Source organism: Stegostoma tigrinum, chromosome 38 (genome assembly GCF_030684315.1).
Source record: "Stegostoma tigrinum isolate sSteTig4 chromosome 38, sSteTig4.hap1, whole genome shotgun sequence".
Classification (NCBI taxonomy): domain Eukaryota; kingdom Metazoa; phylum Chordata; class Chondrichthyes; order Orectolobiformes; family Stegostomatidae; genus Stegostoma; species Stegostoma tigrinum.
This window is the reverse complement of record NC_081391.1, coordinates 11,424,652-11,445,707: the sequence shown is the minus strand read 5'-3', so window position 1 is coordinate 11,445,707 and position 21,056 is coordinate 11,424,652. Positions and strand designations below refer to the sequence as shown.

The 21,056-nt window shown below is 43.8% G+C and overlaps 1 protein-coding gene across 7 annotated transcripts in view; it reads left to right on the top strand.

Annotated features, from left to right (window-relative positions):
- The window catches only part of LOC125447318 (protein phosphatase 1 regulatory subunit 29-like), a 400,071-nt gene that overhangs the window by 119,786 nt on the left and 259,229 nt on the right, over positions 1–21,056 (top strand). For 3 of the 7 annotated variants that reach the window (XM_059640613.1, XM_048521643.2, XM_048521645.2), the window contains exon 3: positions 18,060–18,201. The exons of the other annotated variants lie outside the window; for them this stretch is intronic. The gene's annotated coding sequence lies outside the window, so the exon portion shown is untranslated. The remainder of the gene's footprint in view (positions 1–18,059; positions 18,202–21,056) is intronic. 7 annotated transcript variants of the gene reach the window in all.

The window sequence follows — 21,056 nt, the reverse complement described above, 5'->3', positions numbered from 1 at the left end:
GATGAGACGTAGACCAAAGGCCCAATTTCATAAAATCCATGCAGTGTGGAAGTAGGATGTTTAGCCTATGAAGCCCACACTGACCCTCTGAAGAGCATTCCATCCAGACCCACCCCATCTTTGCATTTCCCAAGGCTAGCCCCTCTACTCTGCTCATCTCTGGACACTATTGGCAATTTAGATGGCCAACTCACCTAGCCTTCCCATCTTTGGCCTTCGGGAGGACACCAGAGCACTTGGAGGAAACGCATGTAGATAAGGGCAGAAAGTGCAAACTCTACACAGTCACCCAAGATTGAAACCGAACCCTGGACTGTGACACTGTGAGGCAGCAGTACTAACCACTGAACCACCATACTGCCACATTTCTCCTTCCAAGTGGACAGTAAAAGCCACACAGAAGATGAGCAGGGGCGAGTTTCTGATGAATGACAAACAGGCGATTTCTCCTATCATTATACTATTGGAGGAGATGGTGACTGGTGGTAAAGTCATAGGAGCTAGTATAGTAATCCAGAGGGTAGGGCCCTTTCTAGAGGACTGGGAGTGGGAGGAAGTTTAAATGCTATTAGTTTAAGCTAGAAAGCTAGTTTTGGTAAATAATGGCCGTGCCAAATATCATTGGCTGTTGTTCATGTCTCATCTGGCTCACTAATACCTCTTTAGAGGAAAGAAATCTGTTATCTCTTTTCTGATGAAGGGTCTAGGCCCAAAAAGTCAGCTTTTGTGCTCCTAAGATGCTGCTTGGCCTGCTGTGATCATCCAGCTCCACACTTCGTTATCTCAGACTCTCCAGCGTCTGCAGTTCCCATTAAATCTGTTATCCTTCCTTTGTCTGATCTACATGTGATTGCAGCTGACTTTAACTGCCCCCTGAAATGACCTTACAAACAACATTCACTCCACGCTGTACATGTAGCCACTCCAGGTTTCCACAGTGATTGGAGTGGCTGCCAAAGACAGACCTCTGTGGACTGTGCAGCTAGAAAGAAAGTTAGAGGAAATGAAGCTTGTGAGCCATAGTACCATACAGTCATACAGCACGAAAACAGACCCTTCAGTCCAACCTGTCCATTCCCACAATGTTCCCAAGCCAAACTGGTCCCACTTGCCTGCATGTGGCCCATACCTCCCAAACCTTTCCTATTCATATACTTATCCAAACATCTTTTAAATCTTGTAATTCTTCCTGAGTCCACCACTTCTTCTGGCAGTTCATTTCACATATGAGCCGCTGTATGTAAAAACAAAGTTGCCCCCTCATGCCCTTTTTAAATCTTTCTCCTCTCTCAATAAAAACATACCCCTCGTTTTGAACTCTCTCACCCTGGGGAAAAGACTTGGCTATTCACCTTATCTATGCCCCTCATGATTTTATAAACCTCTATAAGGTCAGCCCTTAACTTCTATGTTCCAGTGATAAAAGATCCCAGCCTATCTGGACTCTCCTTATAACTCAAACCCACTTAGTTGCAGGGCAGTTAGCCATGGAGGGGGGAAAGGTTGCTGTTGAAGGCCTTTCAGCCGAGAGTATTGAGGGACTGCAAAATGTAGTGCCTTTTACTATGTATGCCTTGCAGTAGGGGCATGGTATAAATCAAAGTACAGTGTCAAAAGTGAATTGAGGCACCTTAGAGTGAGACATTTTATACAGGGAACTTTATATTGATTGCTGTATTTCTAATATGAAATGTTTTGCACTCGGGCTGCATACATCATGTGGATTGTATTTGCTTAATATAGAATCCCTACAGCATGGAAGTAAGGCATTTTGCCAACTTAATCCGCACCAGTATTCTGAAGAGCATCAAACCCACACCAACCCATTAACCTATGCCTGTAGCCCTGCAATTACCATGGCAAACCCACCGAACCAAAAACATTCCTGGATACTATAGACAATTTAGCACGGCCAACCTACTTAACCTGCACACCATTGGACTGTGGGAGGAAACCAGAGCAAACACACACAGACATGGGGAGAATGTGCAGACTCCACATAGACAGTCACCCGAGGGTGGAATCAAACCCAGGTCCCTGGTGCCGTGAGGCTGCAGTGCTAACCGCTGAGCCACCGTGCTGTATGTATGATGACTGTTACAATTGTAGAAATTGATTTTGCTTACAAGTGCTATAATACTCAGCTTGAAATGTTACTGTGATGATTTTGTTTCCAAATTTAATGGAAGAATTATATTTTTGAGGGAAGGCAAGAAGTATTGGCTTTGCTTGTGATTCCACATCCCATGAAAGCATAAAGAAAACGTAATTGTTGCTTTTGGGAGGTGGCTATGCACAAATTGGATGCCATTTCCTACATCACAACAGTGACTGCATTGCAGTTGGAATAAAATGAAAGCTTGTATGTGCTTTCAAATTTACCCTTGAAACAGATAACATTTAAGAGGTAACAAAAACAGAAATTGCTGCAGAAACTCGGCAGGTTTGACAGGATCTAAGGAGAGGAAGCAGAATTAATGTTTTGAGTCTGGTGACCGTCCTTCAAAACGTGAAGAGATAACCTCGTGGAACTTTTCAAGATGATGAGGTCATTTGCTAGGTTACAGAGAGGAGAAATTCTTTTCTCTGTCAGTAGGATATTTAACCAGATTTAAACATATTGGCAGAAGGGAGCTCTGGAGAATATTTTCCAGACAGGACCTGGAGTGTTCTCCCTGAAAAGGTAATGGAAGTCAGTTGGTCAGAGTCAGAAAAATTGAGTTCCATCACAGTGGGTAGTGTTCCTGCCTCTGAACTGCTGTAGGTTCAAATAACTACGCAGAGTGGCCAAACAGGTTCATTACAAACCTCCATCGCATGCCAACAGGCAGTAAGAGTGGGAGAGTTTGCAGCCAATTGCATGATGGGGTGCAAATTAGAGTCTCTACCATCACCACACATGCCAAAACAATTTGGACTCCTTTGGGAAAAGGGGGAGAGGGCACGGTGGAGGTTGGCTCAGTTGATTAGCTGGTGATTGAGTATCACATTGGTGTCAACAGCACGGGGTTCGATCTCTGTTCTGGTTGGGACCTGCCTCCTTGCCATGGTGGGGATTGTGACACCTACCTTCAGACAGAGAAACAAAGGAGAAAAGCAACCTGTGAATGAGGAATTGTTGTTTGTTATTTGTTTACAATGGAGAGAGAGGTGGGATGAGAGAGAAAAATCTGCTTTGGTAAGTAATAGGTAAGGTTGAACAATTGGCTTCTATTTTATTGTCCGTAGTTAAAAAGGATTCCAGTGGAGAAGAATTCGGATCTGTGGAAGGCTCCTCCTGCAACACATGGGAAATCAGGGACACTTAGTGTCTGTGGTGACCATGTATGCAAGAAGTACGTTCTGCAACAGCTTCTGGTTGACAACATAGAGTGGCCATTCCTCTCTCAACTTTTTTGTGCCAGTATGTAAATAATCCTACCAGAGATGGAGTAGTGCCAGACCTAATCGAAGAGAATGAAGCTGGTCAAGTGGTTGAAGTTACTGTGGGTGAGTGTTTTGGGGATAGTAACCATAATTCTGTAAGTTTCAAAGTCATTATGGAAAGAGATAAGGATAGTGCAGACATTAAGTGTCTAAATTGGGGGTAAGCCAACTTCAGTATCATTAGATTGGATCTGCCCAACATAGACTGGAAGCAGCCACTTTAAGGTAAGTCTACATTTGGAAATTGGGAGATTTTTAAAAGTAGTACAGTGAGAATTCAAGGCCACATTTTCCCATAAGGTAAAGGGCAATGCAGCAAGTCCAGGAAACTCTGGATGTCAAGCGGTATTGAGAGTTTGGTAAATAAAAAGAAGAAAATATATGTCAGGTAAAGTGCATTAAAAATGGGGGATGCCCTTCAAAAGTAGGAAGTTGAAAAGGAAATTAGGAGGTCAAAGAGGGGCTACAAGATATCTTTGGCAAATGGAATCAAGTAAAATCCTAAGGCTTTTTATAAATGTATTAAGAGTAAGATGATTACCAGGGAAAGAGTGGGATCCATTAGAGACTAAAAGGGCGACCTTAGTGTGGAACTACTGGATGTTTGTGAGGTCTTAAATGAATACTTCTCATCTGTATTCACAGAGGAGAGACATTGTAGCTGCAATATTCATTGGGATGATGAGGTTCTCGAACACATTAAGATTAATAAGGAGGAGGTATTAGATGTTTTAGCAGGAATACAGGTGCATAGATCCCCAGGGTCTGATGAGATGTGTACCTAGCTGCTATGGGAGGAGATTTTTAGGGCTCTGGCAGAGATCTTTAATATCGCGCTGGCCATTGGTGAAGTGCTAGAAGACTGGAGGTTAGCTAAACTGGTTCCTTTGTTCAAGGAGGCCAACTGAGGTAGGCCAGATAATGATAAGCCAGTTAGTCTGACATTAGTGGTAGGGAAATTATTGAAAAAAAAATCTGAAAGACAGGATTGATCAGTATTTGGAACAGCAGAGGTTGATCAGGGATAGTCTGTATGGATTTGTTAAAGGGAGAATTTAATTGAGTTGTTTGAAAAGGCTACTGCATATATTAATTAGAGTAGGGCAAGTTGAAGTGGTTTATATGGATTTCAGTAAGGCCTTTGACAAGGTTCCACACGAAAGCTTGGTCAAAAAGGTAAGAACCTGTGGGATTCAAGGAAAATTGGCAAACTGGATACAAAAATTGACTAACAAATAGGAGGCACGGGGGACTGGTTGAGAGTTGTTCTCATATTCGGAAGCCTGTGACCAGCAATTTGCCGAAGGGATCAGTGCTGAGCCCATTGCTGTTTGTTATGTACATTAACAATTTGGATGTGACTGGAGAGGGTTCAGTTAGTAAGTTTGCAGATGTCACAAAAATTGGAGGTGTTGTTCATAGTGAGGAGGATAGTCTCGGGCTATAGTCTGGCATTGATCAGTTGGTAAGTTGGCAGAGCAATCGCAGTTAGAATGTAATCCGTCTAAATGCAAGGGAAGTCTAATGAGGGAAAGATATACATCATGAATGGTAGCTCTCTAGGGTGTACTGAGGCACAAAGGGGCCTTGGTGTGCAAGTGCGTACATCCCTGAAGGCGTACAGGGTGGTGAAGAAGGCATGTGGTTGAAATAACTGCACAGAGGCAGGTATCATTACCAATTCCTTTATTTATTTCCACATCCCAACCCAAGCACAGTGACTCCAACCCACTGATCTCAGCACTGTGACCCTATCCCCCAACCCAAGCACAGTGACTCCAACCCACTGATCTCAGCACTGTGACCCTATCCCCCAACCCGAGCACAGTGATCCCGACCCACTGATCTCAGCACTGTGACCCTATCCCCCAACCCGAGCAAAGTGATTCCACCCCCTGACCTGAACACAGTGACTCCATCCCCCGACCAGAGAACAGTGATCTCAACCTCCAGATCTGAGCACAGTGACCCCACCTACCTGATCCCTGCAGAGGGACCCCGCCTCCTGATCCGAGCACAGTGACACCACCCCCCCGACCCGAGCACAGTGACCCCACCTCCCGACCTGACCACAGTGACCCCATTCCCTTGACCTGAGCACAGTGACCCCACCCCTGTGATTTGAGCAGTCACCCCAGCTCCCTGATCTGAGCCCAGTGACCCTAACCCCCCGATCTGAGCACGGTGACCACCTCCCCCTGCCCTGACCCAAGCACAGTGGCCCAACCCAGCACACCAATCCCCTTAGGCCGTGGTTATTGGGCCCTGATGTATCCCTTTAATCTGGAGCCTGCCCCAGTGCTAGCATTCTTGTCACAGTTTTTTTAAAATCCCTACGTCCTCTCTTGAGTGTTTGGATTCGAGCTAGCATCCTGAATGTTCAGGTATTGCCAGGTCGCTGTTCCCTTGACCAGGTATTTAACAACTCAATTTGGACCATCTCTGTAGGATGGCCTGGGATGTGGGTGAGGGTTTGTCTTATAATGTAAACATCTGATCCTGTAATTTACAAGTTAACAGTAATGTTTTGAATACAGCTTGATGTCCTGCAGGTGATTATCATCTAACTCAGATGTAATGTAACTAACTGAGAATAAATCTCGTTCTGTTTATCAAGATTGAGAGATCTCTCTTGCACTGTGGCTGCATATACAGTGAGTGTGTGCTCTGAAGTTGCAGGGGTTAGTAGTCTTAGTTTTTCTGCATTGAGTCGTGATGGTTAGGAATGTATTCCTTGAAAGAGTAGTGGAAACAGATTCAGTGGTATCATTCAAAAAGATGTTGGATAATTACTTGAAGCACAATGACCGTTGCAGAAATGTTGGAGTGAAAGACAGGCAGTGAGACTGATTAAATGGGTCAAACAACCAATACTGACACAAAGGCTGAGAGGCCTCCAGTGGTGCTGTGATTCAGTGATTTTATTTTGTGGTTTGGAATGACTTGGGCTGCTGTGAAAATTTTTATGCGCGGTATAGTACTTGAGTCACTATGGAACAGCCTTCATCCTTTCACAACGCACAGCACCATAGGGGGTCGATAACTTTATAGATTAACAAAAGGAGAAATAGCCATAGAGTCATACAGCATAGAAACAAGCCCTTTGGCTCACATTGACTGTCGACTCACAAAGACAAAACTATACTAATCCCATTTATCTGCGCCTGATTCATAGCCTACTGTGCCCCGCATTATAGGTGCTCACCCAGATGCTTCTTAAATGTTGCGAGGGTACCTGCCTCCACCACCCTCTCAGGCAGCATGTTCCATATACTTACCGCCCTCTGGGTGAAAATCTTTTCTCTCAGATCTCCTCTCGCCACTTGCACCTCATCTTAAAATTACATCCTCTCATCTTAGACATGTCTGTCATGGGAAAGAGATTCTCACGATCTACTCTGTCGATGCCTCTCAGAATTTTGTATCCCTGACTCAGATCCTCCCTCAGCCTCCTGTGGAAAACAATCCCCACCTATCCAGTCTCTCTTCATAACCGAACTTCTCATCCTGGGCCACATCTCAATTTTTCTTAGAGCTACAGAAACAGCGAACTTGCAGTGCAAAGGGAAACCATTCAACACTCATTGAACTAGAAACATATGGATTAGGAGCAGGAGTATCTCGCTTTGTCATTTGATATATTCACGGCTGATCTGACTGTGTAGTCAACTCCATTTCCTGCCTGCCTCTGGTACCCTTTGACTTCAGTGTTGGTCAAGAATCTACCTACCACTGTCTGAAAAAATATTCACTGATCCGATCTCCAGGGAAGAATCCAAAGAAGCCTACACTAAAATCTATATTTCAATCGATGTATCGTGTCATATCCCAGGCTGGTGGGACTTGAAAACCCCGATCCTTATCGCTCAGCATTGACATTGTACCACTGCTCCACAAAACTCTAAGTCTAGTATAAACTCAGTTCATTTGTAATAATTGTTTTGATCAACTTATTTGGGTGGAGTACAACACATGACTAGAGCAGATTGGATTTAAACTTAAGCCTCCTGGTTCAGAGGTAGGAAGATAATCATTGAAGCACAAGAGCCCTACCAGGAACTCCAGGAGATATTTTGAGTGAACCTTTCAGGTGTGTTCTGGCACACCTCTAGATATTTTCTAATTAACCTGTACAGGGATGTTACTACATACCTTTGGAACTTGAAGCCAAGCCTCCTGATTTAGAGATAGGGACACTACCACTATGTCATATGACCACTCTCCCTGGACTCCTGATATTAAATTGTATATAATTATATGTAGGTGGCAGGTATTAGTTGGGGATTCAGTTGTACTCCTTATGTTTGCAATTTCTTGCACAACTGGAGAGTGCCGCGAGGGCCAGCCCCAGTATGGATGTTTTACTACCAGCTTCCTTTTAGTTACAGTAGGTTACATGGAGCACTTAATTGGTTTATGGGGCAAAAATGTTCTCCTTGAAAAGTGTCCTTTCAAGAGTGTACCTAAATGATGTGAATTGGCGCAAAAGAGCTATTAATGGATGTAACAGTTGTTGGTTTGGAGATATTTGTATGTTGTGTACATAAATGCTTACAGTGTGGTTCCAATGCTGTTCTTCACTAGCTAACTTTCTGGAGTGAAATACTCATCACTTACTATTCCTTCTTTTGCCCATCAGATCAGCCATGATTGCGTTGAATGTCAGAAGTTTAAGGTGATCAAATGTAGAGTCATAGGAGTTGTGCAGCATGGAAACAGACCCTTTGGCCCAACTTGTCCATGCTGACCAGATATCCTAAATTAATTTAGTCCCATTTGCTAGCATTTGGCTCATATCCCTCTGAACCCTTCCTACTTATGTGCCCATACAGACGCTTTTAAATTCTGTAATTGTACCAGCCTCCACCACCTCCTCTGGCAGCTCATTCCTTACCCTCTGTGTGAAAAAGCTGCCCCTTAGGTCCTTTATAAATATTTACCCTCTCACCTTAAACCTGTGCCCTCTAGTTTTGAACTCCTGTACCATTGGGAAAAGATTTTGACTATTCACCTTATCCATGCCCCTCATGATTTTATAAACTTCTGTGAGGTCACACCCCTGCCCCCCAGGGTCTGACACTCCAGGTAAAATAGCCCCATCCTATTCAGCATATCCCTGTAGCTCAAGCCCTCCAATTCTGGCAACTTCATTGTAAATCTTTTCTAAATGCTTTCAAATTTCACAAGATCTTCCCTCTAGCAGGTAGACCAGAACTGAACTTAGTATTCCAAAAGTGGCCAAGCTGATGTTCTGTACAGGCACAACATGATCTCCCAGCTCCTATACTCAATGCACTGACCAATAAAGGCAAGCGTACCAAATGTCTTCTTCACGACCTGTGACTCCACTTTCAAGGAACTATAAACCTACACCCCAAGGTCTCTTTGTTTGGCAACACATCCCAGGACCTTTGATTTGCCTTGCGAAAATGTGATACCTCACATTTATCTAACATAGAACATAGAACATAGAACAGTACAGCACAGAACAGGCCCTTCAACCCACGATGTTGTGCCGACCATTGATCCTCATGTATGCACCCTCAAATTTCTGTGACCATATGCATGTCCAGCAATCTCCTAAATGACCCCAATGACCTTGCTTCCACAACTGCTGGTGGCAACGCATTCCATGCTCTCACAACTCTGTGTAAAGAACCCGCCTCTGACATCCCCTCTATACTTTCCTCCAACCAGTTTAAAACTATGACCCCTCGTGTTAGCCATTTCTGCCCTGGGAAATAGTCTCTGGCTGTTAACTCTATCTATGCCTCTCATTATCTTATATACCTCAATTAGGTCCCCTCTCCTCCTCCTTTTCTCCAATGAAAAAAGTCCGAGCTCAGTCAACCTCTCTTCATAAGATAAGCCCTCCAGTCCAGGCAGCATCCTGGTAAACCTCCTCTGAACCTTCTCCAAAGCATCCACATCTTTCCTATAATAGGGCAACCAGAACTGGACACAGTATTCCAAGTGCGGTCTAACCAAAGTTTTATAGAGCTGCAACAAGATCTCACGACTCTTAAATTCAATCCCCCTGTTAATGAAAGCCAAAACACCATATGCTTTCTTAACAACCCTCTCCACTTGGGTGGCCATTTTAAGGGATCTACGTATCTGCACACCAAGATCCCTCTATTCCTCCACACTGCCAAGAATCCTATCCTTAATCCTGTACTCAGCTTTCAAATGCGACCTTCCAAAATGCATCACCTCGCATTTTTCCAGGTTGAACTCCATCTGCCACCTCTCAGCCCATCTCTGCATCCTGTCAATGTCCCGCTGCAGCCTACAACAGCCCTCTATACTGTCAACGACACCTCCAACCATTGTGTCGTCTGCAAACTTGCTGACCCATCCTTCAAACCCCTCATCCAAGTCAGTAATAAAAATTACAAACAGTAGAGGCCCAAGGACAGAGCCCCGTGGAACACCTTTCACCACTGACTTCCAGGCAGAATATTTTCCTTCTGCTACCACTCGCTGCCTTCTGTTGGCCAGCCAATTCTGTATCCAGACAGCTAAGTTCCCCTGTATCCCATTCCTCCTGACCTTCTGAATGAGCCTACCATGGGGAACCTTATCAAATGCCTTGCTGAAGTCCATATACACCACATCCACAGCTCGACCCTCATCAACTTTTCTAGTCACATCCTCAAAGAACTCGATAAGGTTTGTGAGGCATGACCTGCCCCTCACAAAGCCGTGTTGACTGCATTTAATCAAGCCATGCTCTTCCAGATGGTCATAAATCCTATCCCTCAGAATCCTTTTTAACACCTTGCAGACGTCAGACGTGAGACTTACTGGTCTGTAATTGCCGGGGATTTCCCTATTTCCTTTCTTGAAGAGAGGAATTACATTTGCCTCTCTCCAGTCCTCAGGTATGACTCCAGTGGAGAGCGAGGATGCAAAGATGCTCGCGAGTGGCGAAGCAATTGCATTTCTCTCTTCTCAAAGCAGCTGAGGACAAATGTGGTCCGGGCCTGGCGACTTGTCAATCTTAATGTTTGACAAAATTTTCAGCACATCAGCTTCCTCGATCTCTATCCATTCCAGCATGGACACCTCTTCAAAGGTTTCATTCACTACAAAGTTCTTTTCGTTCGTAAAGACAGAAGCAAAAAACTCATTTAGGGCTTCCCCTACCTCCTCAGACTCCACACACAAGTTCCCTATGCTATCCCTGATCGGCCCTACTCTTTCTTTGACCATTCTCTTATTCCTCACATAAGTGTAAAATGCCTTTGTGTTCTCCCTAATCCGTTCTGCCAAGCCTTTCTCGTGCCCACTCCTGGCTCTCCTCAGACCATTTTTGAGCTCCTTCTTCGCCTGCATGTAATCCTCTCGAGCTGAGCTTGACCCTAGCTTCCTCCACCTTATGTAAGCTACCTTCTTCCTTTTCACTAGAAGCTCCACCGCTTTCGTCATCCAAGGTTCCTTTATCTTACCCCTTCTTGCCTGTCTCAGAGGGACATATTTACTCATCACTCGCAACAACTGTTCCTTAAACAGTCTCCACATGTCTATAGTGCCCTTACCATGGAACAATTGCTCCCAGTCCATGCTTCCTAACTCATGTCTAATCGCGTCATAGTTTCCTCTTCCCCAATTAAATATCCTCCCATTTTGCCTAATCCTCTCCTTCTCCATAGCTATGTAGAATGTGAGGCAGTTATGGTCACTATCACCAAAATGCTCTCCCACCACAAGATCTGATACCTGCCCTGGCTCGTTTCCGAGCACCAAGTCTAGAATGGCCTCTCCCCTCGTCGGCCTGTCAACGTACTGCGTTAGGAAACCCTCCTGAACACACCTTACAAAAACAGCTCCATTCAAATCTTCTGCTCGAAGGAGGTTCCAATCAATATTGGGAAAGTTAAAGTCACCCATTACAACAACCCTACTACGTCCACACTTTTCCAAAATCTGTCGACCTATGCTTTCTTCAATCTCCCTGCTGCTATTGGGGGGCCTGTAGTAAACCCCTAACGAGGTGACTACTCCCTTGCTGTTCCTAATTTCCACCCATACTGACTCAGTAGGCAGATCTTCCTCGACAATGGAAGCTTCTGTAGCTGTGATACCCTCTCTGATTAGTAGTGCTACACCCCCTCCTCTTTTTCCCCCCTCCCTATTCTTTTTAAATGCGCTTAACCCTGGAACATCCAGCAACCATTCCTGCCCTTGAGAAACCCATGTCTCTGTTATGGCCACAACATCATAGCACCAGGTACTGATCCATGCTTGAAGTTCATCACTTTTATTCCTGATAACTCTTTGCGTTAAAGCGAACACACTTTAACTGATCCCTTGGTTCCTTCCCAGGAAAATCCCTCCCACTAGCTGGTCTACCTCTTGCTACTGCCTCACCTGCATCAACTCTCACCTCCGGTATACAGCTCAGGTTCCCACCCCCCCTGCCATACTAGTTTAAACCCTCTCGAACTACTCGAGCAAACCTTCCACCCAGGACATTGGTCCCCTTCCAGTTCAGATGCAACCCGTCCTTCTTGCACAGGTCCCACCTTCCCCAGAAGGCATTCCAATTATCTACATATCTGAAGCCCTCCCTCCTACACCAGCTGCGCAGCCACGTGTTAAGCTGCGCCCGCTCCCTGTTCCTTGCCTCGCTATCCCGTGGCACCGGTAGTAAACTAGAGAATGCTATTCTGTTTGTCCTGCTTTGCAGCTTCCATCCTAACTCCCTGAAATCACTTTTTATATCCTCAATCCTTTTTCTGGCTATATCATTAGTGCCAATATGTAACACGATTTCTGGCTGTTCGTCCTCCCCTTTTAGAACCTTATACACCCGATCTGAGACGTCCCGGACCCTGGCACCAGGGAGGCAACTGGGAATCTGGGAATCTTCTGAGAATCCCGATCCTGACCACAAAATCTCCTGTCGATTCCCCTAACATCTTCTCCTTTTCCTGTGTTTCTGTTCTCATTGCAGTAATCTCTATTTTCAAGTCACTAACGAAGATGTCCTCTCTATTCTAACATCTGTGGATGAGATTTTTTTATGCAACCAAAAATAATTCTAATCTGATGTCTCCTGGTTACCAATTCACCAGCCATTAGAAATTCTCATTCCCTAATCATCCTGTGAAACGTTTTAGCTGGAACTGTGTTTTGCTATATTCTGTTGAGGGCCAGCATTTTAAATCTTGTTTTAGCAGTATCCTCTGATCACAATGATCCCATCTCTTCTCCGTGGCTGAAAACTTCTCTTTGTGAAGTGCTTCCTAAAATGGTCCTGTGCTCTACACAAAATCTATCCTTACCTTTTTAATTTTGCACTCAATCCCTGCAGCTTGAAAACCTGGAATCTCATTTGTCTTTTTAAAAAAAAATACATAATTGAATGCAGTTATGTCAATGTGGAACTTAACTCTAATTTTTTTTACCTCTATCACTTTAAGCAATGTGAATATTTGAATATATTTGAATTAAGATTTTTAGAAGGTTTTGCGTAGGAGCCTTTTCCCTAGCCTTTAGTGGTGAGCACTGCAAGTTGGCACATTAGAGGGGAATGATGCGAGGTGGAGTAAAAGATTTGCCATACATTTTTGTGACAAGGGTATAGTCTAATACAGAGCGTGGTTTAATGTGTCGTATGGTTATTAAATCCATAAGTGTAACAATGATAAGTTTATAGTTAACAATCTCCACTTCAAGTCCCAAGGCTATAATTGTGTTAGTAGGGAATACACAACCGACTAAGAGCCTATATATAATCTTCCACCACAGCTGTGGACTGGCATTTTACATGCTGGAGTTAGCACCGCCAGCATACACTCTAAGCAGCTGTTGTAATCTAGTTCATTTCCTCTGTTATTTTCATGGTGTGTACACTGCTTTAGCCTTGCGAGGAGCAAAATAAATAACAGTGGTGCTGATCCTTCAATTTGAAATTCACTGTTAAATCCAAAGGAGAAACATGAAAAAGTCTTTTAATTTTTCCGAGGGACAATGTGATGGTTCACTAAGTTGGCCTTTCATCTTCAGAGGTCTGATTTCAATCTGAAAGCCAGGCTAACTGGATAAATGTCTCGTATTCGAGCATTATTAAGCCTCTATGTCAGGATTAGCCCTGGAACAGTTCAGTACTGCTCTCAATCAGCACAGATCTGCAGCCCAAAGCTGCCTCGAAATAGCCAGTCAACCCCCGCCAAACTCCAGTAAGGGAGGTCAAAAGGCAGGAATGGGCTTGTGGGAAGTTTGACTAACTGTTCTGAGAGTTTGGCATTAGCAGGCATTGTTAATGTGTATTTTGTGAACAGCCTGACTGCAGTTGCTGTGAGCCACCAGACAGAGGATGGGTTTTTTTGACATCTACCCTGCCCATGGTGAATAGCATTGCAGCTATGAGCAAACCTATTTTCCTTAGGATTGACAGTCACGTAATCATAGAATCCCTACAGCATGGAAGCAGACTAGTTGCCACATTGAATACACACTCAACCTGCAAAGAACACGCACCTTGATCCCATACCCTGTCCCTGTAATCCTGCATTTTCTCATGGCTAATGCACCTAGCCTGCACATCCCTGTACACTATGGGCAATTTAGCATGACCAACCCACCTAATCTGCACATCTTTGACTACTTATGCTATTATTCATGTCATTAATGAATATTGTGAATAATTGAGGCCCCAACACAGATCCTTGCAGGACTAGTTATATCCTGCCAATTTGAGTACCTACCCCTTATTGAAACTCTGTTTCCTGCCATTCAACCAATTTCCTATCCATGTTAGAAATTTGCCTTCAGTTCTGTGGGCTTCCACCTTAGCTAATGGTGTCTTGTGCAGGACTTTATCAAAAACCTTCCGGAAGTCTATGTAAGCAATATCTACCAACTAAGCTCTGCCCACTACCTTTGTCACCTCTTCAAAATACTTGATGAAGTTTGTCAGGCGTGACCTACCTTTCCTGAATCCATGCTAACTCACCCTGATTAATTGAAATATTGATGAGGTTATCAGTTGTCCAATCCTTGATTACAAACTCTAACCATTTCTTCACCTCAGATTTCAGGCTGACTGGTCCATAATTCCCTGGTTTCCTTTTTAAAGATTTCCCTTCTTTAAAGATGGAATGACATCCAGTATAACTCTGGATTGGTACCATTTGATTTTAATGGTCTAGGATTATTCTCAGTCATGGTTCAGATGGCGGCAGTGTGCCTCTGAGTTGGAAGGTTGTAGGCTCAGGTACTTGAGCAGCAAAATCAAGTTAGATTTCTACACGCATTGTCTTTTGGTTGAGCCAATAAGTTGAGCCAACTGCCTTTTTAGATGAATGTAAAAGAACCATGGCACTACATCCAAGAATTGCAAAGTTTACCTTGTGTTCTGACTGATAGCTATCTCTCAAACAACACTGCAATGACAGATTGCCTGCTTGTTGTTACATTACTACTTGTGGGAGTTTCCTGTGTGCAATTTAGCTTGCCAAGGTCCCTAAATTACAACAGTAACAGGACTTTAAAAAAACCAAATTAGTTTGCACAATGTTTTGGGATGCCCTGAATTTATGTAAGGTGCAGTATGAATGCAAATCTTTCTTTCAAAGGAATGTTAGTAAGTTAGCCTTCTGGAGGCAGGAGGTCAAATAGATTGGACTTGTTCATCCAAACCTATTTTGTGACCTTTGTTTTTAAATAAGTGGAGTTGTGGGAAAGTAGACTTTAGTCTTTTCTGGCCCGCTGGCTGCCTGACACAGGGGCAGGTCTCAAGCTGTGAGTAGCTAAAATGAAGCATGTTTGAATTCCCAGAATATTTTCAGAAACAACAGCAGCTGGGCATGCCTCGATGTCTGACCAGAAGGTGAAACAAAAAGTGGCACTTACATCTGCCTGTGCCAATTGTGCTGAAATATTTGCAGAGGCATTCTCAGGAATTGTGTTGGCAACAGAGTTCTTTATGAACACAGTTTGACTTTTGACTTTTGTAGACAGGAGTTATTCCCAGTGAGAGGGAAATAGAGAGGGTTCATCTGTTTTGTCTTAATAGTAACCAGCATCGGCTTGAGTTGTATTTTTCTACATTGTAATAATTTATTTAACCCATGGCTGTTAAATTGGAGGAAAAACACTCATTGATAACCCTTTGACGTAGAGATCAACGGCTGTCACAATGCCTTTGTGTGAGCCATTGAGTTGGAATTGATGGGGTATACTTACTACAGACTTCTCAGGAAACAGCATATTTTGTCGACGGACTATTTAAAAGGGTCTCTACAAAGTTTATTTTTCATTCATTTACAGGGTAACGTTAGGAAAACGCTTCATGTTCCCTTCCTCATTGTTTCTGACAAGCTGGTGGTGGGTCCTGAATGCAGTTCATGTGATGTAGGTGCATCCACAGTGTTACCTTGGGAGCGAGTTCCCAATCCACAAACTTGAAAAGCAATGCTGCCAAGAAGAGACCAAATCCTGGCCCAAAGAGTAAAAGCCCACAGTAAAATTGGATTCCTTGTCCCTGACGTCAATTGTTCTTTACTGCGCAAACCAAAATTTTTATTTTTCTATTTAATCATTTTCTGAATGTGGGTGTCACTAGCTAGGCCAGGATTTATTTTCCATCCTTAATCATCAGTGTGATGGTGAGCTGCCCTCTTAAAGTGCTACAGCCTGTGCTGTATAAGTACATCCGATGTACAGAATTTTGATACCACAACAGTGAAGGAATGATATTGTAGTAGCAAATTGGGATAGTGTGTGGCTTGGGAGGGGATTTGCAACTGATGCGATTCCCATGTATTTGTTGCCCTCATCCTTCCAGATCTCTAAATTATGGGTTTGGAAGGTGCTTTTAAAGGAGCCTAGGTGAAATGCTACAGTGTGTCTTGTACATGATACGCAGCACTGTAGCTGAACATTGGTGAAAGTGGTGAGGGTGGTGTCAATCAAGTTGTTGATTGCTTTGTTCTGAATGGGGTCAAGATTCTTGAGCTATGAGGAGTTGCATGCCGGGCAAATTAACATCCCATCAACACTGAAGTTCCCATCCTAAAGTTTGAAAGTCCAGGCAGCAATTAGAAGTAAGGATTGCTGTAAGACAGTAAGTTTCCAAGATGAATTCTTCCTGTGACCGTAAGTACCAAATCTTGACTGCATTTTCATGGACAAAGGAAAGTAGTAGTTTTTTGCTGAGATGGACACAGAAATTAGTAGTTAACTCATCCAGATCTTCACTCCCACTGTGACCATTACCTTTGTATTCCCAGTGATGCTCACAGAGCTAGCTTTGTATAGATTACTTCCCTGCTTTAAGCTGTGAAAAATTCTATCGCAAGCGTCATAAAATATAAATGAAATGGGATTGGGAAGGTGCTTGTAAAAGCCTCAGTACTTATCAATAAAATCAGAGGTACTGTTTTGTATGTTATTCAATCACACAGATCAGAAGGACCTCAGTTTCAATTAAAAAAAAGTCTATTCTTGGGATCTGGGCTGGCCTTTATTGGCCGTCCTTCGATGCCTTTTAGAAAGTCATTGTAGGCTTTTTCCTTGAATAGTACATATGGGGAAGGTACCCCTTTGTGGTGCTTTTGGGAAGGAGCTTGACCCAGTGACAATCAATTCAAAAGCATCCTTTGATGGGCTCTCCAAGGCTCTTGTTCTCATCACAGAGCAAATGAGGGAAGAATATCAGCCAATGATCCTGCTCTTAATGCATTCCTCTTGTTGGCAGTTTTTCTAATGGAGTAGGGTTAAGTTCAGACTTAGCTATTTTGCACCCCACTCATGGTGGAGATCCAGAAGTAAAGACTAGTGAATGGGATGATGCTTTCGGCTATCAGGCATGTGCTCGTGATGCAGAAATGTTGAAGGAAAATTCCAGGAATGGCAAACTCTCAGAAATATAGATATGAAATAATTAATCACATAATTATGACAAAAAAGCTTGTCAGGCCAAGTAGGATCGATGGAGGACAAAACTGTTAGTGGGCTGAGTTTTGTGAGGAGTATGGTGTCAAGGTAGAAAGCAAGTTCAGAGCATGTCCTTGGCAAATTTACCATAGACAGCTTCCCAATTAGTGGTCTGTGAGCTCATGGTCCTATTAAAGATAGTGGGGAAGATCCTGATGCTGCTGGTTTAATCTGAAGGCTGGCAGCTTTGAAATTTCAGCAGCCTGATTTGGGGACAGAGGAGGTTTCAGGTGGCCCCTATTGAGGAAGGCAGGAGGCCTCAGCATCTGAGCTGGTAAATAAATGTAAGTATTAAAATTTTCATGGGACCATGGGTTGGTGGGAAACTCTTTTGAGAAATCTTGACTTCTTGCGGTCCGGTCCCTTGTTCTATCTAACAGCTCCCCCATGGGCTTATACTGTTGACAGCCATGCACTGTGCAGGAGAAGGGGTGGTCTTTTTCCACTGCAGCAAAATACAATGGAAAAATAAAAGGGAAAGAGGCTCCTGTTGGGTCTTTAATTATGTAAGTTGGCTGCCTGACCATGGGAAATCAAACTGACTGAGTTCTCTGCACTGTTGCCAGCCACTCTACCTCTCACCTAACCTTCCAGGCAGAGGTACATTCTGGGCCAGTGTTTCAGATCATTAGGTTCTAATAGCTGCTGTCTTTACAATAATATTATAGCTTCTGTTCTTATTTCAGCTTTCTGGCATCTTTTGTTTGGAAATCCAGAGTGGGCTACTGATGTTGAGGTGAAGACATTGTCTTATGAGGAAAACATGAGCAGTTTGAGCCTGTCCTTATTCGGGGAGTTTTGAAGAATGAGAGGCGATCCTGCTGAAACGTAAGATCCCAAGGGGGTTTGAGTATAAATGCTGAGAGATTGGTTTTGTGTTGTCATGATATTTGTAACGCGGTGTTATACCTGACTTTGCTGGTATTTTGCAACTTGTAATGTTTCCACTTACCTACAAAGTCACTGTTGCCCTTGAATCTAAACAGTAGCTGCAAAAATTTTCATTTGCGCCTTTGAACAAAATACCTGTTTCTGTAGTTTCAAATGCTATGTTAGCATTCATTTCAAGATGGCTAGAATACAAGAGCAGAGACGTACTTGCTGAAGCTATGCAGGGCTCTGGTCAGATTGCATTTGGAATATTGTGAGCAGCTTTAGGTCCCGAATCTGAGGAAGGATGTGCTGGCATTGAATGGGGCCCAGAGAATGCTTACAAGACCGACCCTGGGAATGAAGGGCTTGTCACATTAAAGTGGTGGACAACTTTAGGTCTGTACTCGATGGAGTTTAGAAGGATGAAGGGGGAATGTCATTTGAACTTGGAGAATACTGAGAGGCCTGGATAGAGTGGATGTGGAGGAGATGTTTCTACTAGTAGTAGAGACTGGGGCTTAAGGGCCCTTCACTTAGAGGCTGATTCTTCAGAACTGTGAGGAGGAATTTTTTCAGCCATAGGGCTGTAAATCTGTGAAAGTCATGACACGGAGGGTTGTGGAGGCCAAGCCATTGAGGGTATTGAAGGCAGAGATAGAGAAGTTCTTGATTAGTAAGGGGATCAAAGGAGAAAGGGAGAGAATGAGTTGAGAAACATATCAGTCATGATTGAATGGTGGAGAAGATTTAATGGACCGAATGACCTAATTCTGCTCCTGTATCCAATGATCTTACGGTCTTATGTCAGCATCAGAATATTCCATTCATCCTTTGCAAACTGTTGTTGTTATGACAGCATGGTATGCATTACCATCTTATTATCACGTCCATTCTTGTGGTGCTACAAAGATGTTTCCTTTCAGAGGGAGACTTCAACTGGGGAGTGCAATTTCAGAATAAGGGAGTTCTCATTTAAGTTAGATTTGAGGAAGATTTCTTCTTTTGAAGGGCCATTGATGTCTAGAATTTTCTCCCACAGCAGGCTGTAGAGGCTGGGGTAATTGAATTTAAGAATGTGCTAGATTTTTGGTTGACAGGGGAGTCAAAGGCTACGTTTAGGAACAGGAGCAAGGAGGAAAGCGGTGTTGAGGCTACAAGCAGCCATGATTTTATTCAGTGGCCAACCTGGCTCTGTGGGTCTTGTTCCTTTTGGGGTGGCATGATGGCTTGGTGGTTAGCACTGCTGCCTCAGAGTGCCAGGCACCCGGGTTCAATTCCACCCTCGGGCAACTGCCCGAGTGGAGTTTGCACATTCTCCCTATGTCTGTGTGGGTTTGCTCCGGTTTCTTCTCACAGTTCAGTGCAGTCTAGGTGGATTTGTCATGCCAAATTGTTCATAGTGTTCAGGAGTGTGTAGATTAGGCGGGTTATAGGGGAATGGGCCTGGATGGGGTGCTCTGTGGGTTGGTGTTGACTTGTTGGGCAAAATGCCTGTTTCCACACTGCATGGATTCTACGATCTTCTCGCATTCTTGTGGCATTAACTGTCACTGCCTGAAATATGATATAAATATATAATGACAAAATTCAAGATAGGTCAGTTTTAAGGTTTTCCTGCATGGATTAGGAGGCCATCAAATTCAAGAAAATATTTTCAATTTTCCCTGAAGATGACAAAGGGATGAGAGACCTGATTAATCATACTACATCTGATCTACCTGCAGAGACTGCAGAGTTTCTCAAGTAATTTTTACTCTCCTAGTAAATAACCCCTCTTCCTGTAGGAAAGACATTGTGAAATCTGAAAGTGTTCAGAAAAGATTTACAGGGATGTTGCTGGGGTTGGAGGGTTTGAGCTACAGGGAGAGGCTGAATAGGCTGGGGCTATTTTCCCTGGAGTGTCAGAGGCTGACGAATGACCTTAGAGGTTTATAAAATCATGAGGGGCATGGATAGAGTGAATAGCCAAAGTCTTTTCCCCAGGGTAGCAGACTCCAAAACTAGAGGGCATAGGTTTAAGGTGTGGATGGAAAGATTTGAAAGGGAACTAAAAGGCAACTTTTTCACAGAGGGTGTTGTGTATATGGAATGAGCTGCCAGAGGAGGTAATGGAGGCTGGTACAATTACAGCATTTAAAAGGCATCTGCATAGATACATGAATAGGAAGGGTTTAGAAAGATACGGGACCAAATGCTGGCAAATGATACTAGATTAACTGGTTGACATGGGCAAGTTGGACCAAAGGATCTGTTGCCTTGCTGTACGGCGCTATGACGCAGTGACTCTACAATAACTGAACCCATCCTAATACAACTATCAACGTATTACGTGATTATGTGAAAATGTGACAAGCCTTCAAACATCACAGTCAACACTCGAGGGGCAGGAACAGCAACTCATATTCTGCTTGGGAACCCTGCAACCCAATGTTATCAATGTGGATTTCACAAGCTTCAAAATCTCCCCTCCCTCCAAAACCAGCCCACCTCGTCCCCGCCTCCCTAACCTGTTCTTTCTCTCACCTATCCCCTCCTCCCACCTCAAGCTGCACCTCCATTTTCTACCTACTAACCTCATCCCGCCCCCTTGACCTGTCCGTCCTCCCCAGACTGACCTATCCCCTCCCTACCTCCCCACCTATACTCTCCTCTCCACCTATCTTCTCCTCTATCCATCTTCGGTCCGCTTTCCCCTCTCCCTTTTTGTTTCGGAGTCCTGTCCCCATCCCCCTTTTCTGATGAAGGGTCTAGGCCCGAAATGTCAGCTTTTGTGCTCTTAAGATGCTGCTTGGCCTGCTGTGTTCATCCAG